The 18,120-nt window shown below is 41.5% G+C and overlaps 1 long non-coding RNA gene across 2 annotated transcripts; it reads left to right on the top strand.

The window, feature by feature from the left end:
• The first annotated feature begins 1,938 nt into the window (after positions 1-1,938).
• Positions 1,939-17,863, top strand: LOC118942045 (uncharacterized). 2 transcript variants are annotated; one of them, XR_016489432.1, is made up of 2 exons: positions 1,939-2,291; positions 16,566-17,863. It is a non-coding gene; the product is annotated as an uncharacterized LOC118942045 (long non-coding RNA). The 2 variants fall into 2 exon arrangements; XR_005037943.2 differs by lacking the exon at positions 1,939-2,291 and adding an exon at positions 12,699-15,122.
• Positions 17,864-18,120: the final 257 nt, after the last annotated feature.

The raw sequence follows: 18,120 nt of genomic DNA on the forward strand, positions 1-18,120 counted from the left end.
TATGCAGTTAGTGGATAAATTATTTTGTGTGGGAATATACAGTGGCAAAAAAAAGTATGTGAACCCTTTGGAATTACCTGCATTTCTGCATAAATTGGTCATACAATTTTATGTGATCTTCATCTAAGTCACAACAATAGACAAAACAAACAATTATATGTTATGTCTTTATTGAACACACCATGTGAACCCTTGTATTTAGTAACAAGTGAACCCTCCTTTGGCAGCAATTAACCTCAACCGAATGTTTTCTGTAGTTGCGGATCAGACCTTCAAAGGTCAGGAGGAATTTTGGACCATACACTTTTACCAAACTGTTTCAGTTCAACAATATTTGTAGGATGCCTGGTGTGAACCACTCTCGGGTTCATGTCACAGCATTTTAAATCTGCTTAAAGTCGGGACTGGGCCATCTTCTGTTGAAGCCATTCTGTTGTTGATTTACTTCTGTCTTTTGGGTCATTGTCCTCTGTTGCATCACCCAACTTCTTTTGCGCTTCAATTGGCAGACGGATAGCTTTACATTCATTCTTCACATAAGACAATGCTTCTTGTAGATAGCAAACTTAAATTGTGATTTTTTTTTTTAATAGGGCAAGGCAGCTCGAACCAACATCTCTGATCTTGTCTCATTGATTGGACTGGACAATTTTCAGCAAGTTGCAACATTGAAATAACCACTTTTCCATAAACAAGCTCATAGACAGCACAGCAAACAATTGTACATCCAGAGTGCATCAAACATGATTTAGAGCTTGTTTATGGAAAAGTGGTTATTTCTGTATTTTCAACGTTGCAACTTGACGAAAACCGTCCAGTGTTCATTTCATCTCAAATAGACAGCACAGCAAACATGATTGCCGTGCTGTCTATTTGAGATGAAATGAACAACTGTGGACAGTTTTCAGCAACTTGCAACACAGAAATATACACTTTTCCACAAACAAACTCTAAATTCTTGTTTGATGCACTCTGGATGAAAAAAAAAATTGTGCTGTCTATTTGAGATGAAATTAACACTGGACAGTTTTCAGCAAGTTGCAACATTGAAATACAGTTATAGACACTTTAACATCTATAACATAAGGTCTATAAGGTCTATAACATGTTTGATGCAATTGGCAAGTAAAATTTTGTCCACACCTGCGTTTTTGGGATGTTAGGAACACTGTCAGCAAGAGGTATTGTAAGAGAACACCCCCCTGAAATGGACAAAAATGAATGGGAAGTCATTGGCACTTGACAAACCATATACACGGTGTCCAATACAACTCAATTCGGCGTCGTTTCGTTCAAAGTTGATTGCCATATGGCAAATGCCAGGTGTAAACACTTTAAAAATCCAACAGGTGTGTGTGTGAGAGCTTTTCTTTGACATCTGTTGGGAGAAATGACTGATTTACAGTTCATGGTTGCCTAATCACACAAATGACGTTTTGGAAAGATCTGACTTTTTTAACCCTTTGAAACAGCCCCTGTGACACCAATTACGGCACTTCCGGTTGGCACAGGAAGCTATAGGTAAACACATATCCTCATTGGGGTATGCCCTTTACAGAATCCTGAGTTTTAAGTGTTAAGCCTACCCCCTACTTTTTCGAACATTCTGTTAAAAATCGCGCAACATTTCAGCGTCCTGCTACTCATGCCAGGAATATAGTATTTGCATGTGATTAGTATGTGTGGATAGAAAACACTCACGTTTCTAAAACTAGTTAAATCACGGCTGTGGCTATAACAGAGCGTGTGTTTCATCGAAAAGCGCAAGAAAAACTGGTCACTGAAAACGAAAAAATATCCATGCGCCACTTGCATGTCTTGTTTAAGGGACACCAAATTAAATGGTGCTGAGATTGCAATTCCTACAGCTTCCACACGATGTCGCCAGTCTTGTCAATTTCTGGGAGTTATTTCTTGGTCAAACAAAGAAGAAACCCCATTCCATCCGGTCTCCGACAGGAAGTTTTGGAAGAGAGATTTCCGAACATGATTTGAAGACGTGGAGCTATTGAATTACACATCGCCCCGTGATCAATTTGATAGATTATTAACGTTTACTAATACCTAAAGTTGTATTACAAAAGTATTTCGAAGTGTTTTGTGAAAGTTTATCGTCGACCTTTTTAATTTTAAAAAATGACGCTGCGTTTTGAAACGGTGTTTTTTTCTGAATCACACAGTTTCCATATATGGATATTTTGGTTATATATGGACCGATTTAATCGAAGAAAAAAAAGACCCAATAGTGATTAGGGGGCAGATAGGAGTGCCAACAAAGAAGCTCGTCAAAGGTAATGAATATTTTATTTATGCTATTTGTGTAGCGCCGGCTACGCTAATTCTTTTGTTTACGTCGCCTTCAGGTATTTCGGGGTGTTGCATGCTATCAGATAATAGCTTCTCATGCTTTCGCCGAAAAGCATTTTAGAAATCTGACTTGTTGGCTAGATTCACAACGAGTGTAGCTTTATATCAATACCCTGTGTTTTAATGAACGTTTGAGCACAGAACAGTATGTTTCAGTAACAACACGTTTGTGGCGTCTGTCTTCACACAGCAGGCGTATTCGGAGAAACATATTGCTAATTAGCTCAGGTAGTCCACTCTGTCTAACGTAAATAAGCGCTGTGAGATGGAAATATGGTCGTGTGGGAACCCCAGCCCTATAAAGCTGTGTATCAATTTAAATTTTAGTTTTTTGAAAATGGGTTATCACGGATATGAAAGATACGGTCATCACGCCTCCAAAAACATATCGCTAGCGATGCTTGTTTAATGTTCAGAACTCCCCCTCCAGAATACGCCTCTTCACCCAATGATTTAGCCACATGTATGTCTAATGTAACGTTATCTCATGATGACAAAGTCAAGCGTTAGCTAACAGCTAGCCTAGCTCAAATGTCGGTTATTAAACTAACGTTACCTAGCTACCGATTAGTGGTGAACTACACACAAAAACAAACATCTTTAACCTCACCCGTTCGAAAGAATTTCATATACAGACGATTGATGTGCCAGTATATTTCAATTTCAAGTCTTAATTGATTTGCTTTTCCCATTGAACTGTAACTATACTATAACAGAGAGCTAAGAGCTAGCTAGTTTGTTGTCATGCTGACGTCGGATATACGACGGAGCACCGCGAGGTAAGATTCAATAACAAAAAAGTTACCAATACCCCAAAACCAATCCTTACCATTAGTAGTTTTATGGTAGAAATTGCCTCAAGGTCATATTACATCATGTTAACATCAAGTGTTTGAAATATTTAGGAAATTATGTTTTGCTGATAAAATACTGTAACGACCCTGCGTTTATAAGCGCGGAAATCGACTCTGCCGCACGATCACCTCGGCGCGCTATCCAAACATGCAATTTCACTAGAGGCACGCATTTCCCAAAGTGTTTGAAATCTTTTGGAAATTATGCTTTGCCTGTTAAAATACGTAAAATTGATTTCCTCAAATATTATAAAATATCTCCGAGGTTGAAATTCTCCAAATGGCACTTCATTTCTGTTGTGTTGTAATTTTATGATAGAAATTGCCTAATGTTAATCACCAATGTCACTGACTAAAATGCATACAATTATTTATATTATTATTGAAAAAGATCTCATGGTTGAAATTCTACAAATTATACCTCCATTCTGTCCTTTAGTAGTGTTTCTGTAGAAATTGCCACAAAAGTCATATTAAATCATGTTAATCACCAATGTTGGAAATCTGACTAAAAGGATATTTTCTGAGTAAAGTACACAAAATCGTGTAGTAGTTTTATGGTAGAAATATTCTCATGTTCACGAAAAGTGGTTGAAAACCTTTGGAAGTTATGTTGTTTTTTACCCCCCTTTTCCCCCATGAACTGTAAATCAGTCATTTCTCCCAACAGATGTCAAAGAAAAGCTCTCTCACACACACACACACACACAGCAAGGATGGAGTGACAAAGTGCGGTGCTTAAAGACACACACAGCCTGCAATGTCATTTCCATATTCTCTAGGCCGTTCCGAGTTCAAGGAGATGCCCCGCTTGACCGTAGCTCGCTCTGAGTGCAGCGACCGTGAAAAAAGTAGGCCCAAAATGAAGCCTGGCCCTAAATGTCATTTGCTTTTGGGTGACAGTGAGAGAACCGTTAGGGTGAGAAGCACAATTCGACCTCAGGTACGTTCCTGAGGTCCTCCCGATCTGTGCAAGCCTAACCTTGACCGCGTGGCATTAACCCTTAACAGTAAAACAGTTTTTTTTTTTGATCTCACAGATTACAATGACATCTCTCCCCATAGGAATACATTGCCTGCTCCTCTAAAGTCAACCTGAAGCCTATGTGGGTTATGAATGCCTTATGAACCTGTCTTCAATGACAGTCCATCAGGATACTATGAGGTCTACCTGTGTCGATTCTAAGCTTCCTGAAGCAACCGGAAGTGGTTAAAATCACCCTAAACGTGTTTTTCCATACCCAACCAGCAGCTTGTGATAAATAGTGCATTCAACCCTGTGTAAATCGGTCAGTTCTTAACATAAACACTTAAAACTCAGGATTCTGTAAAGGCACACCCCAATGAGGATATGTGTTTACCTATAGCTTCCTGTGCCAACCGGAAGTGCCATAATTGGTGTCACAGGGGATGTTTCAAAGGGTTAAAAAAGTCAGATCTTTCCAAAACTTCATGTGTGTGATTAGGCAACCCCCATGAACTGTAAATCAGTCATTTTTCCCATAAAATTTCAAAGAAAAACTAAATCACACACAAGCACAGCTTGGAAGGAGGGACACATTGGGGTGCGTAGAGACATACACTGAGATATACATTAGTTAGCTTTGTTCGAGCTAAAAAAGAACTGTCAGAACTAGAGTTACGAAACTTTAGAAACCTGTTCTAGACCCCAGGTCGATAGTGCGTGGTGAGGTACGTGGCTCTAGAAGGTTCTCGGACCGAAAAAGTTGTGGGAAAATGGCGTAAGGACAACAAAGTCAAGGTATTGGAGTTGTCATCACAGAGCCCTGACCTCAATCCTATAGAAAATGTGTGGGCAGAACTGAAAAAGCGTGTGCGAGCAAAGAGGCCGACAAACCTGACTCCGTTACACCAGCTGTCAGGTGGAATGGGCCAAAATGTAGGAATATCAGTGCAGACATTTTGCTCATACACTAGTATGATTATCTGCCCAAAAGCCTAGCTCCCGGTCCCTCCCTCACCTCTCCTTCTCTGCTAGGATAAGTTTGGTGAGATATGCATGCAGCTTGTTCTCCTGGTTGATGCGCTTCTCCTCAATGCTATTCCAGCGCTTCTTCTTAGTGACCCGCAGGGCACTCGGGAAGTCGTCTCCAAAGTTCAGTCTCTGCTCCTTGACCAGATTGTAAGCTGCCGACAGAAAAGGTCCAGACATGAATGTAATACTGCCTCAGAGATGCCTAGTACTGGGTATAGTTAGAATGTTGACAGCATTATAAATTGCACTCGACCCAATACTGCACATCTACAGTGCATTCAGAAAGTATTCAGACCCCTTCACTTTTTCCACATTGTTATGTTACAGCGTAACTAACAATATATTAATACATTTTTCCCCCTCAATCTACACACAACACCCCATAATGACACAACAAAAACAGGTTTAGAAATGTTTGCAAAAACAGAAATACCTTATTTACATAAGTATTCAGACCATTTGCTATGATACTCGAAATTGAGCTGAGGTGCATCCTGTTTCCATTGATCATCCTTGAGGTAGTTCTACAACTTGAAGGCCTCTCAGACATGAGAAACAATATTTTCTGGGCTGATGAAACCAAGATTACACACTGGGACATGCCGTGCCATTATGCAGAATTTTATTGTACGGCCTTTTAACTTGCAGGGATGGACACTCCTGAATGTCTTAATTATAGGCTACCCCGACTTTGTCTCCTATTTCTATCATGTTAAATATTAACCACTATCAGTATCGACTGTGAGTAGGCATAATAATAACACTTATTCAACTGCCAATTTACTATTAGTTCCCTTCAGTAGGTATAACCTAACCCCTAAAGGTTTACCTTTATTTGCTTCCTCTGTAAACGCCGTCACGGCCATGTGGCTATTGCTAAGGATCATTAGTAACAATTGATAACATAATAAAAGGCTAATTAAATCGTTTATGGAGCGGAACACTGATTAAGACAGCAGTTTGAACCCGATGTATGGCACCATACTTGGCTGTGTCATCACCCAGTTCCATGGTTGGTGCAGGCAATAGATGTTGTACACTATTCTCTATGTACACAAATATTCCAACATTACCACAACATTACCACATAAGTGAGTGTGGCAATTTTTAGAATGAATCAAACCACTGTTTACTTTCTTTCATGCCGAAAGGTTCTCCAAGTTATTTTTTTATGATTCATAAATACTTTCCTAACCCTAAATTTTAAAAAAATACTCTGATCTTGTAGGTTACAAGATCAGAGTATTTAAAAAAAATCTAAATCAAATCAAATCAAATTTTATTTGTCACATGCAGATGTTAATGCGAGTGTAGCGAAATGCTTGTGCTTCTAGTTCCGACAATGCAGTAATAACAAGTAATCTAACTAACAATTCCAAAACTACTGTCTTGTACACAGTGTAAGGGGATAAAGAATATGTACATAAGGATATATGAATTGATGGTACAGAGCAGCATAGGCAAGATACAGTAGATGGTATCGAGTACAGTATGTACAAATGAGATGAGTATGTAAACAAAGTGGCATAGTTTAAAGTGGCTAGTGATACATGTATTACATAAGGATACAGTCGATGATATAGAGTACAGTATATACGTATGCATATGAGATGAATAATGTAGGGTAAGTAACATTATATAAGGTAGCATTGTTTAAAGTGGCTAGTGATATATTTACATAATTTCCCATCAATTCCCATTATTAAAGTGGCTGGAGTTGAGTCAGTGTCAGTGTGTTGGCAGCAGCCACTCAGTGTTAGTGGTGGCTGTTTAACAGTCTGATGGCCTTGAGATAGAAGCTGTTTTTCAGTCTCTCGGTCCCAGCTTTGATGCACCTGTACTGACCTCGCCTTCTGGATGATAGCGGGGTGAACAGGCAGTGGCTCGGGTGGTTGATGTCCTTGATGATCTTTATGGCCTTCCTGTGACATCGGGTGGTGTAGGTGTCCTGGAGGGCAGGTAGTTTGCCCCCGGTGATGCGTTGTGCAGACCTCACTACCCTCTGGAGAGCCTTACGGTTGAGGGCGGTGCAGTTGCCATACCAGGCGGTGATACAGCCCGCCAGGATGCTCTCGATTGTGCATCTGTAGAAGTTTGTGAGTGCTTTTGGTGACAAGCCGAATTTCTTCAGCCTCCTGAGGTTGAAGAGGCGCTGCTGCGCCTTCTTCACGATGCTGTCTGTGTGAGCGGACCAATTCAGTTTGTCTGTGATGTGTATGCCGAGGAACTTAAAACTTGCTACCCTCTCCACTACTGTTCCATCGATGTGGATAGGGGGGTGTTCCCTCTGTTGTTTCCTGAAGTCCACAATCATCTCCTTAGTTTTGTTGACGTTGAGTGTGAGGTTATTTTCCTGACACCACACTCCGAGGGCCCTCACCTCCTCCCTGTAGGCCGTCTCGTCGTTGTTGGTAATCAAGCCTACCACTGTTGTGTCGTCCGCAAACTTGATGATTGAGTTGGAGGCGTGCGTGGCCACGCAGTCGTGGGTGAACAGGGAGTACAGGAGAGGGCTCAGAACGCACCCTTGTGGGGCCCCAGTGTTGAGGATCAGCGGGGAGGAGATGTTGTTGCCTACCCTCACCACCTGGGGGCGGCCCGTCAGGAAGTCCAGTACCCAGTTGCACAGGGCGGGGTCGAGACCCAGGGTCTCGAGCTTGATGACGAGCTTGGAGGGTACTATGGTGTTGAATGCCGAGCTGTAGTCGATGAACAGCATTCTCACATAGGTATTCCTCTTGTCCAGATGGGTTAGGGCAGTGTGCAGTATGGTTGAGATTGCATCGTCTGTGGACCTATTTGGGCGGTAAGCAAATTGGAGTGGGTCTAGGGTGTCAGGTAGGGTGGAGGTGATATGGTCCTTGACTAGTCTCTCCAAGCACTTCATGATGACGGATGTGAGTGCTACGGGGCGGTAGTCGTTTAGCACAGTTACCTTAGCTTTCTTGGGAACAGGAACAATGGTGGCCCTCTTGAAGCATGTGGGAACAGCAGACTGGTATAGGGATTGATTGAATTTGTCCGTAAACACACCGGCCAGCTGGTCTGCGCATGCTCTGAGGGCGCGGCTGGGGATGCCGTCTGGGCCTGCAGCCTTGCGAGGGTTAACACGTTTAAATGTCTTACTCACCTCGGCTGCAGTGAAGGAGAGACCGCATGTTTTCGTAGCAGGCCGTGTCAGTGGCACTGTATTGTCCTCAAAGCGGGCAAAAAAGTCATTTAGTCTGCCTGGGAGCAAGACATCCAACTGGTGTTGAAACGGAGACAAATATGCATATATTTAGATATCTTTCCTTCATTGATCCATAATATTCTGAACCCGTTCTCTCAATATATTCTATTGAGTCTGTTGACAAAAACCAAAGTGAAAAGGTGTACTGTATTTAAAGGGATGACTTATTAAGACAAATGTACTGAAAACCCTATTGAATAAAAACTCCACGAGAACATCTGTTGGCCAGCCAGTGGGAAGGTTTCTAGCAGTTCAATTACACTTATTTGGCGTGCGCAAGTGAACCACGCCTACAAAGCCTGTTACGCACCTTAATAAGGTTACTCTGAATACCAACTACTAAAAAGTATATAGGAAAGGCGTAATTTCCTAAATCGGACCCTTAGTGAATACAGGCCCAAACTTAATCTGTGTCTAGGAAACTGGCCTTGAGGGTTGGTCCTGACCTCTCTGCAGGTTGCCGATGGCCTCGTTGTAGTTCTCCAGCTCCAGGTGACACTGGCACAGGAAGAAGTGGGCTTTGACAGAATGGGGGTCCAGTTCCAGCGCGTGCTTGCAGTCCGCCAGGGCTTTGTCGTTCTGCTTGCAGCTTCACTTGGCACAGAGTACGGTTGGTGTAGTACACCGCCACTGAGGGGTTACGGTTCTGTTGGCAAGATGTATACACACACACAGGTGCAACCACGCACGTTAGGCCTACATATTGCACAAGCTATTTTTGTAAGAGTGCATCAGACCAAGCTACTTCTATTCTGACATCTATTCAGAGTAGGTGAATAGGACAGTGTCAATATCTCATATCATATAGACTTTCAGTCATCTGAAAAGGTGTAGACATTTTACATCATCATTCCCCTTAAGAGCAGTAGCTTGCTACTCACTATGGTTTTGCTGTAGCAGGTGGCAGCTTCCTGGTACTTGCGGCAGAGGAACAGTTGGTTGCCCTGCTCCTTCAGCTCCTGTGCTGTGGAACTCTTCTCTGGGCTGCTAGCCATCTTCTCTGGTGGCTCTGCAGCGCACTGTTTCCCTATCCTGTTCCCCGTCTCTCCGGCTGGCTAGCTGTCAGGTGAAAGAATGGCCCTGTTCTTTGTCTTCTCACAAACTAGAAAAGAAAGATAGGCAGCAACAGTTGCTGCTGCGTGTGGTGAGGTGCTGTTGCAACTCATACATTGAGCCCTCACATTTCACTGGCTAGCTAGTTATGCATCAACATATGGTTGTGCAACTAAGATGCTGAAGTCAATGGTTGAGACGCATTAAAACCAGTCATTATCGGGCACACCACCTGGCCATGACCACACTGAAAGGACTGTATGTCAAAACTACGCTAACTAGCTAATGGCTGACGTTGCGCCCTCCCTCAGTCCCTGTGTCACTACACAAAACAAGGTAGCTAGCTAGCTAGTTGCGTTGGTAAAGACCGTGGACTTTCCCCATTGGTTTGCTGATATGGTTTACTGAGTCAAACGTCTGCTACAATGCAACGTCCAAATCCCACAGCTAAGCAACGATGCTAACGTTAGCCCAATAGTGGAATTAAACTTAGCCTAGCGTTACATGTTATATTTAAAGGGAGAATTAGCTCTGGAAGCCATCTAAACGTGAATCGATTCTCAGTTGCAGTAACGTTACGGTTCTTGAAATAAATCCCTCTAGGTTCATATCACATCAAAATAATTTCACTAATGCAAAAAAATACACACCTACTGTACACGGTCTTAACCGGTTAACACAGAACAGTATTTTTCAGTAACAACACGTTCGTGGCGTCTGTCTTCACACAGCAGGCGTATTCGGAGAAACAAATTGCTAATTAGCTCAGGTAGTCCACTCTGTCTTCCGTAAATAAGTGCTGTGAGATGGAAATATGGTCGTGTGGGAACCCCAGCCCTATAAAGCTGTGTATCAATTTAAATTTTAGTTTTTTGAAAATGGGTTATCACGGATATGAAAGATAAGGTCATTACGCCTCCAAAAACATATCGCTAGCGATGCTTGTTTAATGTTCAGAACGAACGTCACGGCTCCTAACAGAACTCCCCCTCCAGAATACGCCTCTTCACCCAATGATTTAGCCACATGTATGTCTAATGTAACGTTATCTCATGATGATAAAGTCAAGCGTTAGCTAACAGCTAGCCTAGCTCAAATTTCGGTTATTAAACTAACGTTACCTAGCTACCGATTAGTGGTGAACTACACACAAAAACAAACATCTTTAACCTCACCCTTTCAAATGAATTTCATATACAGACGATTGATGTGCCAGTATATTTCAATTTCAAGTCTTAATTGATTTGCTTTTCCCATTGAACTGTAACTATACTATAACAGAGCTAAGAGCTAGCTAGTTTGTTGTCATGCTGACGTCGGATATACGACGGAGCACCGTAAGATTCAATAACAAAAAAAGTTACCAATACCCCAAAACCAATCCTTACCATTAGCAGTTTTATGGTAGAAATTGCCTCAAGGTTACATCATGTTAACAACAAGTGTTTGAAATATTTTGGAAATGATGTTTTGCTGATAAAATACTGTAACGACCTTGCGTTTATAAGCGCGGAAATCGACTCTGCCGCACGATCACCTCCGCGCGCTATCCAAACATGCAATTTCACTAGAGGCACGCATTTCCCAAAGTGTTTGAAATATTTTGGAAATTATGCTTTGCCTGTTAAAATACGTAAAATTGATTTCCTCAAATATTATAAAAGATCTCCGAGGTTGTAATTTTATGATAGAAATTGCCTAATGTTAATCACCAATGTTGGATAACTGACTAAAATGATATTTTGTGAGTAAAATACATAAAATTATTTATATTATTATTGAAAAATATCTCATGGTTGAAATTCTACAATTTATACCTCCATTCTATCCTTTAGTAGTGTTTCTGTAGAAATTGCCTCAAAAGTCATATTAAATCATGTTAATCACCAATGTTGGAAATCTGACTAAAAGGATATTTTCTGAGTAAAGTACACACAATCGTGTAGTAGTTTTATGGTAGAAATATTCTCATGTTCATAAAAAGTGGTTGAAAACTTTTGGAAGTTGTTGTTTTTCTCCCCCTTTTTTCCCCCAATTTCATGGTATCCAATTGTTAGTAGTTACTTTACTATCTTGTCTCATCGCTACAACTCCCATACGGGCTCGGGAGAGACGAAGGTCGAAAGCCATGCGTCCTCTGAATTTAGAGGAGCAGGCAATGTATTCCTATGGGGAGAGATGTCGTTGTAATCTGTGAGATCAAAAAAAACCTGTTTTACTGTTAAGGGTTAATGCCACACGGTCAAGGTTAGGCTTGCACAGATCGGGAGGACCTCAGGAATGAGGGGAGAGGTGTCGTAATCTGTGTGTGTGTGTGAGCTTTTCTTTGACATCTGTTGGGAGAAATGGCTGATTTACAGTTCATGGGGGTTGCCTAATCACACAAATGAAGTTTTGGAAAGATCTGACTTTTTTTAACCCTTTGAAACAGCCCCTCTGACACCAATTATGGCACTTCCGGTTGGCACAGGAAGCTATAGGTAAACACATATCCTCATTGGGGTATGCCTTTACAGAATCCTGAGTTTTAAGTGTTTATGTTAAGAACTGACCGATTTACACAGGGTTGAATGCACTATTTATCACAAACTGCTGGTTGGGTATGGAAAAACACGTTTAGGGTGATTTTAACCACTTCCGGTTGCTTCAGGAAGCTTAGAATCGACACAGGTAGACCTCATAGTGTCCTGATGGACTGTCATTGAAGACAGGTTCATAAGGCATTCATAACCCACATAGGCTTCAGGTTGACTTTAGAGGAGCAGGCAATGTATTCCTATGGGGAGAGATGTCGTTGTAATCTGTGAGATCAAAAAAAACCTGTTTTACTGTTAAGGGTTAAAGCCACACGGTCAAGGTTAGGCTTGCACAGATCGGGAGGACCTCAGGAGCGTACCTGAGGTCGAATTGTGCTTCTCACCCTAACGGTTCTCTCACTGTCACCCAAAAGCAAATGACATTTAGGGCCAGGCTTCATTTTGGGCCTACTTTTTTCACGGTCGCTGCACTCAGAGCGAGCTACGGTCAAGCGGGGCATCTCGTTGAACTCGGAACGGCCTAGAGAATATGGAAATGCCATTGCAGACTCTGTGTGTCTTTAAGCACCGCACTTTGTCACTCCATCCTGTGTGTGTGTGTGTGTGTGTGTGAGAGAGAGCTTTTCTTTGACATCTGTTGGGAGAAATGACTGACTTACAGTTCATGGGGGTTGCCTAATCACACATATGAAGTTTTGAAAAGATCTGACCTTTTTAACCCTTGGAAACAGCACCTATGACACCATTTTAAGACACTTCCGGTTTACACAGGAAGCTGAAAGTGAACACGTGGTAGGCAATTATAGAATTTTGAGTTTTAAGTCTTTATGTTAAGAACTGACTTATTTACGGAGTGTTTAGTGAGTGTGTGTGTTATTTCAGAAAATCACAGAAATCTCGTAGAACTCCGAAGCACACATTAAAAAGATTTGTATGAACACGCTGCAACTGGATCTGTAACTGTTTAAAAAAAATTGAGTTTGGTGACAAACCACACAAATTACTCGCCAGACAACTTCGAAAAAATGTGAGTGACAGAATGATTCACAAAGTTAAATCTGCATCTGGGGAATTACTCTCTTCCCCCAAAGACATCAATGACAGATTCCGGCAGTTTTATGAGACTCTATATACATCTAAAGCGGATCCTATAACCCCTTAATTATGCAAACATTTTTGGAGGACTGTAATCTTCCTGCCCTTGAACCAGGAAGATTATAACTTCCTGAATAAGGAAATATCTCTTGATGAAATTCAAGAAACAATTAAATCTCTAAAGAGTGGCACCCCGGGCCCAGATGGATACCCTGGTGAATTCTATAAAACATTCAGCAACATGCTCTCTCCCTACCTGCACAAAATGTTTGTTCAGGCCAATGAGGATGGAGCTCTCCCTTCATTACAGTTATACATAAGAAGGGTAAGGATCCAGAAGAGGTAGGGTCATACAGACCAATATCTCTCCTTAATACAGACCAAAAGATTTTAGCAGGCTTAGCACTTTAATTGGCAAATTGGTCCATTCGGATCAGACCGGCTTTATCCCTAACAGAAACGCATTCTTCAATCTCAATATTATGTATTCTCAGATGTTACCCAACGTGGACCTTGCCGTCATATCTCTTGACGCCGAAAAGGCCTTTGACCAAGTTCCTACAGAAATGTAATATTGGAGATGAGTTCATAAATTGGATCCAGCTTTTATATAGGAACCCCTGTGCCAGAATACTCACTAACCAATCATTGTCGCCCCGATTTAACCTTAACGGGGGGACAAGGCAGGGTTGTGCGCTGTCGCCTATGCTCTTCGCCCTAATTATCGAACCGCTCGCTCAGACGATTAGATCTCATGCAGCAATCCACAGCTATAATACTAAAGATACTCTAAATAAGATTTCCCTATACGCAGATGACATCCTCCTCTTGATGTGATCAATTTGTTTGGTACCTTCTCGGGATACAGAATAAATTGGAACAAGAGTGAATTAATGCCCATACGGTCGCAAAACACCTCCTGGCTAGAACCTCTCCCATTTAAGTTATCTTCAGAAAAATTGACCTACCTAGGAATTGTAGTTACCAATCAATACACCTTACTATTTAAAGAGAATTTCCCCCCTCTGATACAAAAACTCAAAGCAAACATACTTTTACATAAACATATTTTGGAGAACTCTCCCAATTTCTCTACTCGGAAGAATTAATGCCATTAAAATGGTCTTCTTCCCACAACTTCTCTACCTATATCAGAACATCCCAGTATTCATACCTAAATCCTTTCATAAACAACTGGACTCAATTATCAATCCTTTCATCTGGGATTATAAAACACACAGGATAGGTAAAAAACACCTCTGTAAATCCAAGATGGAAGGAGGATTGTCTCTCCCAAATTGTATATTTTATTGGGCCGCTAACCTGGGCTGCTAACCTCCGCGTTGTTACGTTTCTGCTGGATGACGCACTTCCGGCATCCAGCTGGCTTACTATGGAGCGTGAGGAGTGTCACCCCTTCTCTATTGGTGCTGTGATTTTGTCGCCTGTCAATCTGGAGATGTCACTTTATTGTAACAATCCTATTATACATAGCACAGTCCGAATATGGAAGCAAATTAAAGTCCACTTTGAGCTTAGACCAATGTCATTCATGCTCCCTGTCGCCAGGAATCCCTCCTTTGCCCCTTCTAACCTTGATAACACCTTTGAGCGATGGGGGGAGCTGGGGATAAGTACCATAGGGGATTTATACATAGAAGGGACCTTTGCTTCCTTTGAGTTGCTGAGGGAAACACAATTTTTTCAGATACCTACAAATTAGAGACTACGTTAGAAAACACCTCCCAACATTTGGGAATGCTAAACCTTCCATGTTTGACAGATGCATAAAAATATGCCCCACCTCAGATAAACTGATATTGATATATGATGCTTTTCAATCTGTTAGCACACCTTCTACAGATGCCATCAAGGCAAAATGGGAGGAAGAACTAGGGACTGACATTTCTGTGGCAGACTGGGAAGAGAGCTTGGAGTATATCCACACATGCTCCATTAATTCCAGACATCGTCTCATACAATTCAAGGTATTACACAGATTACACTTTTCCAAAACTAAACTGCATAGGATATTTCCACATCCCTTACATGTGATAAATGTCAGGCTGCCTCTACTCCACTGCTCCACTGCTTTGCCTTATGGTCTAGCTTCCATGGTTATTGGTGTGGAATTTTTGGGATCCTCTCTGAAGTTTTGGAGACTTCAATAGATAACCCGCTTCTGATAATCCTGGGAGTATCTGAGTCCCTAAACGGATTAACCAACCCCCAAAAACAACTAATCTCGTACGGGATAGGGAAAGATTGAATATGTTCGTAAATGATCACCAGTCAGATGGTCGCGGCTAGGGATGCCATCTGGGCCGGCAGCCTTGCGAGGGTTAACAAGTTTAAATCTTTTACTCACATTGGCCACGGAGAAGGAGAACCCACAGGCTTTGGTAGTGGGCCGTGTCAGTGGCACTGTATTGTCCTCAAAGCGAGCAAAGAAGTTTTTTAATTTGTCTGGGAGCAAGACGTTGGTGTTCGCGACTGGGCTCGTTTTCTTTTTGTAATATGTGATTGACTGTAAGACCCTGCCAAATGCGTTTCGTGTTTGAGCTGTTGAATGGCAACTCTACTTTGTCTCTATACTGACACTTTGCTTGTTTGAGGGAATAGCTGCATTGTTTGTATTTGTTAATGTTTCCAGTCGCCTTGCCATGATTAAAAGAGGTGCTTCTCTTTCAGTTTTGCGCGAATGTGCCATCAATCCACGGTTTCTGTTTAGGAAAGGTTTTAATAGTCACAGTTGGGTACGATATCTCTGATGCACTTGCTAATAAACTCGCTCACCGAGTCAACGTTATTGTCTGAGGCTATCTGGAACATATCCCAGTACACGTGATTGCTTCAATCTTGAAGTGTCGAATCCGATTAGTCAGATCAGCATTGGATAGACCTGAGCAGGGGCGTTTCCTGTTTTAGTTTGTCTATAGGCTGGGAATCTTTAAAAAAATGGAGTCGTGGTCAGATTTGCCAAAGGCAGGGCTTTGCATGCATCGCAGAAGTTAATGTGGCAATGATCCAGAATGCTACGACCTCGTGTCACTCATTCGATATGCTGATAGAATATAGGGAGTCTTGTTCTCACGTTAGCTTTGTTAAAATCCCCAGTTACAATACATGCAGCCTCGATGTATGGTTTCTAGTTTACATAGAGACCAGTGAAGTTCTTTCAGGTTGGAGGGATATATGCAACTGACTATTTTCGAAGAGAATTCTCTTGGAAGATAATGCGGTCAGCATTTGATTGTAAGGAATTCTAGGTCAGGTGAACAAAATTACTTAAGTTCCTATATGTTGTAGTGATTACACCATGAGTCGTTAATCATAAGGCATACACCTCCGCCCTTCACTATATCACAGTAATAAGGTGTAGTTAAATAAGTTCTAGTTAATCAAATCACTTTCTCTACTTCCCGTCCCAGGTCATTACCTGGACCAGAAGAGGCTAAAACAGGGCCTGTACCGCCACCCATGGGATGACATCTCCTATGTGCTTCCTGAACACATGTCAATGTAACTGATGACAGCGAGTCGGCACCTCTGGATGTCAACACTCGGATATGACGGGAAGCATTTTCACCTTATCACTTCAACAACCTCTGCCTTTGGGCAGGGTAAATCCAGAGGTGGGGGGGATATGGGGGAAGAGGGGAGCGTTAGTTTTATTAGGTCACTAAAGAAAAAGGGAATAATTTACGTTATTTAAGTTATGAGTTCAATCGTTAACAAAAAAAAGGAGCCGAACCAATGCAAGCTGCAGCTGTGGTCACACTAGGTGACTGGGAAAACTAGGTCACCGGTTCACAAATGGGATAGTGGCTTTTTGACCATGCCACCTGGTTGTTTGGTCCATCGCCTACTCGCTTATATTTTATTTTCATATCTCTTACTAAACTCTCAAACGATTAACAGTTGGTTGAGCTGTATAATATAGGGCTAGCCCTGCTTTAGGCCTCTAGGGTGTGTGCTGTTGAAAGTTAGCATGCTTTCTGGGTGACTTGGTAATGCACATAACATGAACACTGGCTTGCCTATGGAGAAGTAGTCTTGGTCGGTAAACCTGCATCCCTCAATGGAGTGTAAGCCTTGAACGATCCACCGTCATGTACATTACAAAACCAAAGTATTGTGTGAGGTTTTATTTACACATTTAATCTAGTTTCCGACCTTAATCCCCTTCCAAAGTTGTGTAGCCTATTATGGTGTGTACTCTGTGGCTGTTCAAGATAAGGGGGCACGGTTTAACTAGCTGAATGTTAGTGTTGATTTGCCACTGCCTTTTTTTTTTTTTTTAGGATCCCAATTATCTGTTGCAAAAGCAACAGCTACTCTTCCTGATGTCCTTTCTCATCCCCTCTGTCATTGGACGAAACGATCATGTTAACTTTATTTTCATCCATTTAGATTTCAAGAAATTACAAATGTGTTATTTTAAAATGTTTCAAAATAAAGGAAAAGGCAATAAACAGTCCTACTTTTGAAGGGGTTAATTGCTTTAAAATGTGAGTCTTAAATGCATCTTTTGCGAGGGACCATGAAGGCAGTGTATTTTATCTGGGAAAATAGTGTCTGATTTGCACGTTATGTCTAGATTATTGCTACCAGTAGCCATTTTTCTTTGTCCTCAATGTTCTGTGACAGGCATGTTTGTACTTCGTTTTATTTAAATGTGAATTAAAAATGCTTCTTAGTTTATTAAAACCAAGCATGTCTAACTTTTCATTGTGGCTATTTATTATCACTAAGTGATGCATGTAGCAGCTGTGCTGGTCGACACACATTGGTGTGAAGGATTTAGTATTATCCAAATATATCAAATAGTATATAGGTTAACTGAGCATATACAGTTAGTGGATAAATTATTTTGTGTGGGAATATACAGTGGCAAAAAAAAGTATGTGAACCCTTTGGAATTACCTGCATTTCTGCATAAATTGGTCATACAATTTTATGTGATCTTCATCTAAGTCACAACAA

Source organism: Oncorhynchus mykiss, chromosome 20 (assembly GCF_057628025.1).
Source record: "Oncorhynchus mykiss isolate SJ-2025 chromosome 20, ASM5762802v1, whole genome shotgun sequence".
NCBI lineage: Eukaryota > Metazoa > Chordata > Actinopteri > Salmoniformes > Salmonidae > Oncorhynchus > Oncorhynchus mykiss.